At 47.0% G+C, this 12,305-nt stretch overlaps 1 protein-coding gene across 1 annotated transcript in view; it reads left to right on the plus strand.

Moving 5' to 3' along the window:
- The window catches only part of LOC135205457 (protein ECT2-like), a gene marked incomplete in the record, with an annotated part of 325,317 nt that overhangs the window by 72,034 nt on the left and 240,978 nt on the right, over positions 1 to 12,305 (plus strand).

The following is a 12,305-nucleotide window of genomic DNA, read 5'->3' on the forward strand; positions in this document are numbered from 1 at the left end:
TTCTTGGCTCGGTTCTTGGGTCGACCAGGTCGTATGTCAGAGTGGTGCAGGAGGGACCATGGGTCTGGCGAGGCTGTCCCTTCTGAAGGAAGAGTAGATTGAGAGGAACACATCTTGGAAGGACTCGAGGGTCCTTTGCCTAGGGATGCTGACACCATCGAGATACAAAGAACATTTTCTGAGACCATAGCACTGATTCGTCAGCACAGGGAAGGGACCAGGGCCTCTTCTGTGGACCATCCTTCCCAACTTGAATACTTTTGGGGGCCCAAGAAGGAACTCAAGGCTTCAATGGGATTGCCATGGTCCTCACTTGCTGAATGTGTACTTGATCAAGTGATGATCTTGTCTCCCAAAGAGTAGAACTCACTGCGATGAAACTGATTAGACAAGCTACTTCCCCCTCTTCTGCCTTGTCAGAAGCAATACTTTTCCCTCGGAGTGGTCACTTGCTGACTAAACAGGTTGATCTGGATCTGGCTCGTCTAGGCCCAGGTCTCTCACTGCAGCGGCTTACCGCAGAGGCCATCACCCTCTAGCAGCAAGAGGCAGCAAGCTACCGTCATGGCAGCACTCCTGGCAGTCTCCTGGCTGAATCAGTGGTCCTTCACAGTATCTAGAGTGGCTGCCTCCTCAGGAGCTATCATTCTTGGGGAAGGTTCTGCTTTCGGGAGACTGTGCCAGTCTGGAGGTAGGGCAATCTCCTACCTGGCCCACCAGATGGCAAACTTGTGGGCTAACCTGTTTTTTAAGAGATGGGATGCAGTCCTGACTCAATTGACCAGGTCTGTAGGACCTTAAGGAACGGACCGTTGCTCGGTTCCTCCTCTCTCTCTTCCCTAGAGTGTTGGTGGGTGCTGCAGTGGACAAGCGCCGAGTTGAGGATAACGACATCCTTGTTCACCAGACAGTGACCAAGACCTCTGGGTCTTCACATCACTGTAGCCAAACCTTCAGGTCAGGCTAGCTCTTTCTTTCGCAGGAAAACCCAGCCTCCTCCTTCCTTTGCATAGTCACGACCCTTTCAGCTCTCCTTCCTGTCAGGTAAAGGGGCAAAGGGAAGAAGGAGGGGAAATGCTAGGCGCTGCGTTCCCCTCCAGTAGCTGCCGCTGGTGAGGGGTTTCTTGTTGAGCCATTGGGCAATTTGACAGTGACATGGAGCTGAGACCTGAGTAATAGATGTCCTTCGGTAGGGATGTCTACTCCCCTTACAGTTTCAGCTCACCTTCAATGTCTACTCCCCTTACAGTTTCAGCTCACCTTCACCAAAGATCCGGTCTGTCTCCTGATTTACGTTCCTGGTTGCCGAAGGACATCACACAGAAAAAGTCCAAGCCATGCTGTCGAAGTCGCGTCGGATCAGTCTCCAGGCTTCTATAACCGCCTCTTTCCCATGGAGAAAGCTTCAGGGGGATGGAGACCAGTCATAGACTTGTCCCTTGAACCGATTCATTCGCCAGACTCAGTTCATGATGGAGACGGCATGCTCAGTGCTCAACTCCATCAGGGAGAGTGACTTTATGCTTACAGTGGATCAAAAGGATGCATATTTTCAAATACCAATCCATCAGTCCTACCGCAAGTACCTTTGCTGTATCATTGTTGAGACAGTGTCCAGTTCTGGGCAATCTGTTTCAGGCTCATGACCGCTCCACAGGTGCTCATGCCAGTTCAGGCTCTCGACTGCTTTACAGGTGTTCATGACATTGTTCACCCTGGTTTCAGCTTGGGACCATTCGCTAGGGATGTCTGGTGAGGTATCTCGAAGATTGGCTGATCTTGGTGAGTTCTTGCTCACAGTTGCTCCTGGACAAGGATTGACTCCTCGATTTTTGCCACACCCTCGGATTGTGGTACAGTCCGATCTCATTCCCAAGCAGAGGAATAAGTACTGGACGTGCTGATAGATACAGTAGCAGTAAGTCTTTCCCTCCGACTCTCGTATTGGCAAGTTCAGGAAGGCAGCACAGTTGTTTCTGTCTTGACGGGAACAACCAGCATGGCAATGGTAGGTTGTAGTCAGTCACCTGTCGTCATTGGAGAAGCTGGTCCCTCATGGGTGGCTTCACCTTTGTTCTCTTTAGTGGAGAATGAGGGAGTATTGGTCCCAGTCTCAAGATCCTTAGTCCATTTTTATTCCTCTATCGGAGGAAGTGAAGGAGGATTTAGACTGGTGGCTGGAGGACAGGAACCTTGTAATAGGAATATCCCTACATACTCCCCCTTCCGACATGCTTCTGTACACAGATGCATTGACTGATGGGTGGGGCGCACACCTGAAGGAGTTGTTGACCTCAGGTAAGTGTGGAACTGACACAACAGACATCTCCACATCAGTGTTCTTGAACTCAGGCAACCTTCCTGAGTTTAGGGACAGAGTGATGAGGCACTGATGTGTTGATGAGTGACAACACCGCAGCAGTGTCATATGTCAACAAGTAAGGTGGGTCTCGTATCTCCTTTGCTTTATCAGTTGACAGTGCAGGTGCATGAGAGGGCAGTGGTTCACTCGGTGGAGCTGTCTGCCAGGTACATTCTAGGCAAGAGGAATGTAGTGGCAGACAAGCTCATTTGGCAGAATCAGGTGATAGGGTCAGAGTGATCCCTCCACAAAGACATCATGGAGAGGTGGTTCGACCTGTGGTGGCATCCAACCATTCCAGCACCCAATGGACAACCTTGACGTCTGTACCTTCCCTCTGTTTTGTCTTATTTGCAAGTTTATCAGCAGAGCACTGATCACCTCGAATCTCAGGAAAAATCTGGTGGCTCCTGCCATTTGGTATCCCGACCTTCTAGCTCTGCTCTCCAAGGCACAGAGAGAGTTCCCCCCATGGTACAGCCTGCTGTCTCAGCTACACGAAGAATGGTACCATCAGGCAGAGCAGTCCCTGGCTCTTCACGGCTGGAGGTTATCCACCGTCTCTTGCAAGAGAGGTTTTTCATGCCACACAGCACTAGAGATGTCGGGATACCTCAGACAGTCATCCGCAGCAGTATACTAGGGAAAGTGAGCTGTCCTCTGTGGCTGGTGTCATAGATGGGGTATCTCTCCGGCCAGAGCTACTCTCCTGCAGGGCTATCGAGCAGTTCTTGATTTAGTCCTTTGGCTGAAAGTAGATATATCATCCTCTTGAGATTTTACTTTTGATGAGAAGTTTCGAAAGGTCTTGCCCACTAGGGATCTCAGGCTCCCTATGTGGGACGTAACTCTTGTTCTGAGGAGCCTGACTTGTGCACCGTAGGAGTCTTTATGAGAGTCGTCAGACAGGGATATGACCCTCAAGACCATTTTCTTGCTTGCCTTGGCATCAGCGAAAAGAGAAACAAACTTAGTGAACTCTTTTTGATGTAAAATACCAGGGGATGGTCTGTTTCGCTCAATTTCGTCCCGGACTTCTTTGCGAAGACTCGGAACCCGGCAGTCCCATACACTAAATCTTCACGATCCCCTCCCTAGAGGACTTGTAGATATTGATGCTGACGAGATGCTACTTTGCCCTGTTAGCGTGCTGCGGTGCTATCTGAAGAGGACTCGACATCTCTGGCTTGAATGTCGATGACTTTTGTTTTGCTTCCAAGAACACAATTTCTTTCTGGCTTTGTGGGAAGATTAGAAGGGTGTACTCTGCTGCTGGGGTAGAAAATGCCAGTAGTACTCCCTGGCAGATAGCTCATGAAGTCAGGGGCCTTGATCCAACCCTCGCATTCTAGAAGAATCTGTCAGGCCATCAGGTTCTGAAGATGTGGCTGTGGTCTCAACAGACCACCTTCACCTCCTACCTTCGGGACATTGCCCACAAGTTCTTGGACACTTTTTCCTTGGGACCTTTAGTAAGGTTGCATCTCACCTTAGATGTGTGGTTGCGAATGTGAGAATGTATGATGAGTGACTGGTCTTTAATCCTCTCCGTCCCTCATCCTCCTCCTCTTCCTTCGCGCAGAGAGGGGATTCGGCCGCCACATGCTGGAACTTGCTCCGATACAGGCAAGTGTCGGAGTAGAGCAACCATTCTATTTATCTTTGAGATTATAGAAGCAGCCACCCCTTCCTCCTGTTGGCAATAAGACAAACCTGTCAGTACAGTGGAACCTTAGTTTTCATACATAATCTGTTCCAGAACTTCCCACGAAGTCCGAAACGTACAAAAACCGAAACAGTTTCCATAAGGAATAATGAAAATACAATTAATGCTTTCCAGAAACCAAAAAATATTAACAAAAAATATATTTCATACATTCAACTTACCTGTCAGATATATACATAGCTATAGACTCCGTCGTTCCCGACAGAATTTCAAATTTCGCGGCACTCGCTACAGGTAGGTCAGGTGATCTACCGCCCTGCTCTGGGTGGCAGGACTAGGAACTATTCCCGTTTTCTAATCAGATTCTCTCTGTCGCCGGCTGTATCACATTGTTGTTACTTCCTCCTGACTAGAATTCGTTTTTCGCAAAGCTTTTGATCATCTCTCGCTGATATTTGGTGACGTACTTGGATCGTTGTTTGGCATTCGCTATCGTGGACTGTTTTTTGGACTTGGTTTTTGGAATTTGTGAATATGTCTGATTCTAGTGTTAGTTTCAGAGTGTGTGTGAATGAGGGCTGTAAGGTGAGGATTCCGAAAGCTTCGGTAGATCCTCACACTATTTGTAGGGGTGTAGAATGGTTGAATGTTCGATTGAGAATACGTGTAACGAGTGTGAGAAAAACTGAGTCACAAGAGTGGAAGAATCTAACTTCTTACTTGAAGAAGTTAGAGAAAGATAGAGAGAGGAAGGCGGCTTATAAAACCCGCAGAATGTCTGCCTCTCATGATTTACTATCTAGCTCTGTAGCTTCTTCCTATGATAATCATGACCATTCTGTTTCAGCCCGTTCACAAATTGCTAATCCCTCTAGTTCTGCTTCGGGGGAAATAGCAGAACTTAGAGCTTCCCTTCAGAAAATGCAGGAAAAAGTCGCAGCATTGGAAGGTAAGGAAGTGAATGTGGTAGTGATGTTAGTGTCCCCAGTGTAGTGGAGGGGGCGTCTGGTCGTCTCTGCGACGCTCCCAGGCCTAGACCTCTTCCAAGCTCCCTGGCCCGGAGGAGAAGGAAAGTCGAAAGCCGTACGGGGGTTGTGGAGAAATCCCCAACGATCAGGCGTCCCTTCGGCAGAATCGATCGTATCGACTGCCAAGGACCGCTATAGGAAAAAGCGTCCTTCGAGAGTGCTTTTCGTCGTCTAGTTCGCCTTCTCCGAGAAGAGGATGGAAGGAGTCGAATCTTTCCCGTCCTTTGAAGAGGAGTATGAAAGAGCATGAGCTCAATTCGAGTCCCGAGCGCTTCTCGGAAGGAGGAGCGCCTTCGGTAATAAAGAAGGCGAGAATACATTCAGACTCTGGGTCTGGAAGGGATCCTAGAGCGCCTTCCAGATCTCCCTCTCCTAATTCGGAAGATTCCTCAACCAGGAAAATTTTGAAGAATATGCAAGAGCAATTAGCCTTGTTAGTAGGAACTCGTTATAAAGGGAGCCTACTCGTAAGAAGGATGATAGGCTTCCTATTAAAAGATCTAAATACCTATCTCCTGTCGGGCGCGACGCATCCTTCAGGGGAGTTGTCGCACAGGCGGCCATCTCTGGGGGGAGCGGTGCGCTAGACAGGAGAGAAGTAAGAAAGGAAGTTACTCCTGTCAAGAGTAGGGCGCCAACCAGAAGCCAGGCTCAGAGTAGGCGCAACGAGCCAGTACAACATTCAAGATCTTCAATCAAGCGCCAAGAGTTAGCTGAAGAGGAAGATCCTGTTAGGAGTAGAGCGCTTGTGAGACGGAAAGCGCCTACCGGAATCAATACTCATACTAAACATCAGACGCATTCTAAGGATCAGGAGTATTTGGAACGACGTGCTCCTACCAGGCGCCAGGAGTCGTCGGACCTAGATACTCCTCCCAGGCGCCAGGAGTATTCTGAACTGAATACTCCTCCCAGGCGCCAGGAGTTTTCCGAAGCTTATACTCCTCCCAGGCGCCAGGAGTACTCTGGACTTAATACTCCTCCCAGGCGCCAGGAGTATTCCGAAGCTTATACTCCTCCCAGGCGTCAGGAGTATTCTGAACTTAATACTCCTACCACACGCCAGGAGTATTCTGAACAAAATGCGCCTACTAGAAGCCAGGAGTATTCGAGGCGCTCTGCGCCTGCCAAGCGCCAGGAGTATTCCAAACACGTTACTCCTCCCAGGCGAGATACTCCTGCTGTACACCAGGCGCATTCCTCGTATGAAGAGCCTGATACTCGTAAGAGAGTAAGAGAAGACTCAGAAGAAAGAAGAGAGCCTTCTCCTTCCGAGCCTATCAACCCAGAAGATGCCTCGGAGGACGAAATGAAGGAAGGATCTTCTAATTATAAAGTTCTTTCGTCCCTTCTATTGGAGGAATATGGAGACTCTTTGACGCCAGCTGCTCCCCCCTTCCTCCACGCTCTCAGTTTTCGAGCACGAAAACACACAAGTCTTCCTCTTTCCTTAAAATGAAGCCTGCTATATCTATGAGGAGGGCTCTACAATCTCTTGACTCCTGGTTCAAGAAGAAGAAGGAGTTAGGAGGACGGTCTTTTGTATGCCTCCCGCTAAACTTACAGGGAGGAGAGGCATTTGGTACGAAACGGGAGAGGATATGGGATTGTCTCTGTCCGTTTCAGCTGAATCAGACTTCTCGAGTTTGGTGGATTCGTCGAGAAGGCACGCCTTGAATGCAGCGAAGGTAACATGGGGGCTTTCGGAAACGGACCACCTCCTCAAGGGACTTTTTCACACTTTAGAAGTTTTTAACTTCTTAGATTGGTCCCTTGGGGTTCTGGCCAAGAAATCTCAGGAAAAGGAACAACTTGACCCAGAAACCCTAAATTGCATCCTCGCCTGCATTGATAAGGCGGTCCAGGCATTTGACTCAATCCGGTCTCCTTCATTTCCATGGATCGGCTGAGGTATGCTCCCTCTTTGGTGCAGGAGTTTTAAAGAAGAGGGCGGTTCACAGTGCTTTCCTCACGAAGGCTGTCTCTCCTTCGCAGAGAGCCGCCTTATTGTTTGCGCCTCTCTCTGAACACCTTTTTCCCTCGCAGTTGGTGAAGGATATCGCGCATTCTCTAACTGAAAAGGCCACCCAGGATCTCCTTAGGCAATCCTCAAGGAAGAATAGGCCTGTGGCTAGTGAGGAAAAGAAAGTGGCTCGCCCAGCTCAGCAACAGCCCTTTCGAGGAGGTCTTCCAACTAGATCGATCGCCAGAAGGAAGTCAACCGATAAGAGGGGCAGGTCTTCCTTCCGTCCCTTTAAGAAAGGGAAGTGAGAATTCTGTCCTCCAGACACCCGTAGGAGCCAGGCTACATTATTTTGCGAAAGCCTGGGAAGACATAGGAGCGAACACTTGGACGATGTCGATTATCGAGAAGGGGTATCGCATCCCATTCAAGGACATTCCTCCCTTGACAACATCTCCGAGGGAATTGTCCGCCAGATACAGGGACCCTGTTCTGAGGGATACTCTTCGTCAGATGGTGGAACAGATGTGGGACAAAAGAGCAATAGAGCTTGTGCTGGATTGCAACTCCCCGGGGTTTTACAATCGCTTGTTTCTTGTAACAAAAGCCTCGGGGGGATGGAGACCGGTACTGGACGTAAGTGCGCTGAACAAATTCGTCGAACAACAGAAGTTCAGCATGGAAACGTCTGCCTCAGTCCTTGCAGCACTGCGACAAGGGGTGGGATTGGATGGTGTCCCTAGACCTTCAGGACGCATACTTCCACATCCCGATCCACCATTCGTCGAGGAAGTACCTTCGATTTATGTTCGAAGGAAGAATTTATCAGTTCAGGGCCCTGTGTTTCGGCCTGTCCACGGCTCCTCAAGTCTTCACAGACGTGATGAAAAATGTAGCAAGGCACTTACATTTGAAAGGGATAAATGTCTCCCTGTACTTGGACGACTGGCTCATCAGAGCCAGGTCTCAAAAACAGTGTTTGGAGGACCTGTTAATAACACTGGAATTGACAAAATCTTTGGGATTGATCGTGAACCTCGAGAAGTCTCAGATGATCCCCAGCCAGAACGTGGTTTATCTGGGGATTCAGATGGATTCTCGGGGTTTTCGAGTTTTTCCATCTCAAGAGAGATTAAAGAAAGGCTGTGCCACAGTATCGAACTTTCTAAGGAAGGAGCGCACTTCAGCGAGGGAATGGCTGAGCCTTCTGGGAACCCTTTCCTCGCTCGAACAGTTCTTTCTCCTAGGAAGATTACATCTTCGACCGCTTCAGTTCTTCCTAAGAAGAAGTTGGAGTTGGAAGACAGGTCAGCTCTCGGACACGTTTCCAATCTCGGAAGAAATAAAACATCATTTGAAGTGGTGGCTGATTCCATTAGAGGAAAACAAAGGAGTGTCCCTGCAAGTACGGAACCCAAGCCTGACATTGTTTTCAGACGCCTCGGAGGCGGGCTGGGGTGCAACATTGGGATCCAAAGAAGTGTCAGGCACCTGGTCGGCAGAACAGGTGTCATGGCACATAAATTGCAAGGAGCTCTTAGCAATTCACCTGGCGCTAAAGAGCTTCGAACACTTGGTCAGAGGCAAAGTCGTGCAGATAAATGCAGACAATACGACAGCTCTGGCTTATGTAAAAAAGCAAGGAGGGACGCACTCTTTTGCTCTGTACGAGCTGGCAAGAGATCTATTGATTTGGGCGAACCAAAGGAAGGTAGTTCTTCTAACAAGGTTTGTCCAAGGGGAGAGGAATGTGAGAGCGGACAGATTGAGCAGGAGGTTCCAGGTCCTTGCCACAGAATGGACACTCCACTCAGAAGTCTGTCAGAGCCTTTGGCTCCTTTGGGGGAAGCCTCAAATAGATCTTTTCGCCACATTCCTCTCCAAAAGGATAGAAAACATTTTGTGCCCTAGTGGGAGGATCCCCGGGCTTATGCAACAGACGCCTTTCTCCTGGACTGGTCAGGGATAGACGTTTACGCTTTTCCCCCGTTCAAGATACTGGGGGAAGTAGTCAGAAAATTCGTGGCATCCGAAGGAACCAAGATGACTCTGATTGCTCCGTATTGGCCAGCTCAAATTTGGTTCACAGAGGTGATGGAATGGACAGTGGACTTCCCCAGATCTCTTCCAAACAGAATAGATCTGCTCAAACAACCCCACTTCGAGAGGTACCATCAAAATCTACCCGCTCTTGCTCTGACTGCCTTTCGACTATCGAAAGACTTGTCAGAGCGAGAGGGTTTTTCTCGCCAGGCAGCAAACGCAATTGCTAGAGCACGCAGATCATCTACTAGGCGAGTGTACCAATCGAAGTGGGAAGTTTTCAGAAACTGGTGTAGGTCGAAGAAGCTGTCCTCTTCCAGTACCTCTGTGACCGAAATTGCAGATTTCCTTCTGTTTCTTAGACAAAAGTCGCATCTCTGCGGTACCGACTATTAAGGGGTACAGGAGTATGCTTTCAGCAGTCTTTAGAAACAGAGGATTAGATCTAACGAATGATAAGGATTTGCACGACCTCATTCGTTCCTTCGAAACATCTAAATCACTTGAACCTAAGGTTCCAAGCTGGAACTTAGATGTGGTTCTTAAATTTCTATCATCAGATGAATTCGAAACCACTTCACACTGCTTCGTTTCGTAACATCACTAGAAAGTGTTTGTTTCTGATATCTCTTGCAACGGCAAAAGAATCAGTGAGTTGCACGCCCTTGAATCAAGAGTTGGCTTCAAAGGAGACTCTGCAATTTGTTCATTTCAGTCCCTTTTTCTGGCCAAAAATGAAAACCCTTCGAATCCCTGGCCCAGGAGCTTCGAAGTGAAAGGACTTTCTAGTTTGGTGGGCAGAGAGGCAGAAAGATCCCTTTGCCCAGTTAGAGCTCTAAAATTTTATCTGGACAGGAAGAAGCAGTTGGGGGGTTCGCATAAAGGTCTTTGGTGCTCAGTGAAAGACCCCAAGAGAGCAATGTCCAAAAACGCATTAGCCTTCTTTGTTAGAAGTGTTATCACAGAAGCTCATAAGAATTGTTCAGATGATTCTTTTAATCTTTTAAGAGTGAGAGCCCACAAGTTAGAGCAATCGCAACCTCTGTGGCGTTCCAAAGAAATATGTCACTAAAGAACATTTTGGACGCAACTTATTGGAGATGCAACTCTGTGTTTGCATCCCATTATTTAAAAGACGTACGAGTTACGTATGATAAATGTTTTTCTTTAGGTCCGTTTGTGTCAGCACAGACGGTTCTGGGTAAAGGAGAAAGCACCAATCCTTAAATTACGTACGTAACCCTCTTGTCGGATGTGTTCTCGGGTTTTCGGTTTTGTGTATGGGAGTGTCATTGTCGCACGGCGGCCTTCACTTCTCTTCATTTGAAAATCGAGTGACATCTGGACTATTAGAGGGGTACAAAAATTTTGTTATTTTGTATGAATGAGTTTCGAGTTTGTGGTTGTTTGCTAAGAGTTTGGGGATAACTCTAGGCAATCTTAGAACTAACACGGGTTAGGATCGGGTGATCGGGATTGGTTGTGTGCTCCTTAAATAAGTGCGTGTTGTCATATAAGCGGATGTGCTCCCATTGACAAACGCCAGTTAGGATTCAGTCGAGTAAGTGGAAGAGACCCCATCGACAGATCCACAGGAACTCTTGGCCACAGATCACTATCTCGCTAAGGCTCTTGAGATGAAGCAGACTCCTGGGCAGTAGCCACGAAGTCTTCCATCTAAAAAGGTAGGAACTAAGGTTTATTTATACCTACAACATATGTTGTTTACCTGTCTAGTCAGTTGGTTAGCTGTCTCTTGCCCTCACCAAAGGGTGTCAATCAGCTATGTATATATCTGACAGGTAAGTTGAATGTATGAAAATGACATTGTTATGATACAATAAAGTTTCATACATACTTACCTGGCAGATATATACAATTGAAGACCCACCCACCCAGCCTCCCCGCAGGAGACAGGTGGAAGAGAGAATCTGATTAGAAAACGGGAATAGTTCCTAGTCCTGCCACCCAGAGCAGGGCGGTAGATCACCTGACCTACCTGTAGCGAGTGCCGCGAAATTTGAAATTCTGTCGGGAACGACGGAGTCTATAGCTATGTATATATCTGCCAGGTAAGTATGTATGAAACTTTATTGTATCATAACAATGTCATTTTTTTAGGGGATAAAGACAGTTTTACTTACAGAAAACAATGAGAAATAAATATAAATGAATAATGAAACTAATAATGGACATTTAACATTACTCTTACCTTTAGGGAAGACTTGTTAGCGTATGGAAGACCTAGAGAAGGGGAGGAGGAGAGGTTATTGTTTGGAAGGGGAATCACCCTTCAGAAGTATTTGAAGTACCAAGGACCTATCTGGGGTTACTTCGCCTCTTGTTTTTTACTGGCACTACCTGGGGTTACTTCCCCTCTTTGGTTTTTACTGGCACTACGACCAGCTTGGGAGTCATTGAACCCCTGTCGCACAACAAAACTGTCCAGATACATTTGCTTCTGGCATCTCTTTAAAATTTGCTCAAAGTGGAACATGGCATTGACATTAAAGATGTTGGAGACAGATTTCAACATTTGTTGGGCTGATAATCTCCACTAAATCTTTTAAATCACTCCACATGGCAATAATGTCCATAATCATTGAAGTAGGCACATTATGTATGCCCATTCTCTTTCTGAATTTTTAAAACCAGCCTCTTCTGGCCTTAAATTCACTAACAACAGCACTTCTAGGCATTTTCTTACTGTGATCGGCATGCAGCAATCTCCAACACATTGCTGTGAGTTCTTTCTTAAATTCTATAGTGTTTCTCGCCTTTTTTACAGGAGGACTAGCATTTGAAACTTTCTTTGGCCCCATGATGTCTTATTTAGCAATTTCAGTCAAAAAAAAAGCATGAAAAGGCACAAAAAACAACCAACACAAAGTCAGAATGGGTCATGAGAGAAGACAGGATGCTTTGTTTAGGCACTCATTACAGGCCTAGTCACGCGGTGGGTCCTGAAAAGAGCGTTTCTGAGTGTACAAAATCTGAGGAAACGTATGAAATCTGAGACAAAACTTCGTCGGAAATTAAACCTTATAGTAAAAGATTAAATATGAAGAATAAAAGACGATACAAATTATAGAATTCAGCTACATATGTAGATACCTAGGCTGAGACATGGACGCATAATTGGGTAATCGAACATTACTACCTCAGGAAAAACATTTTTTCCTTTTTTCGTGTTTCATTTTAGATGTTTATTCATTATAGTTTATTATTATTGTTTATTATATT

This window comes from Macrobrachium nipponense, chromosome 11, assembly GCF_015104395.2.
Source record: "Macrobrachium nipponense isolate FS-2020 chromosome 11, ASM1510439v2, whole genome shotgun sequence".
NCBI lineage: Eukaryota > Metazoa > Arthropoda > Malacostraca > Decapoda > Palaemonidae > Macrobrachium > Macrobrachium nipponense.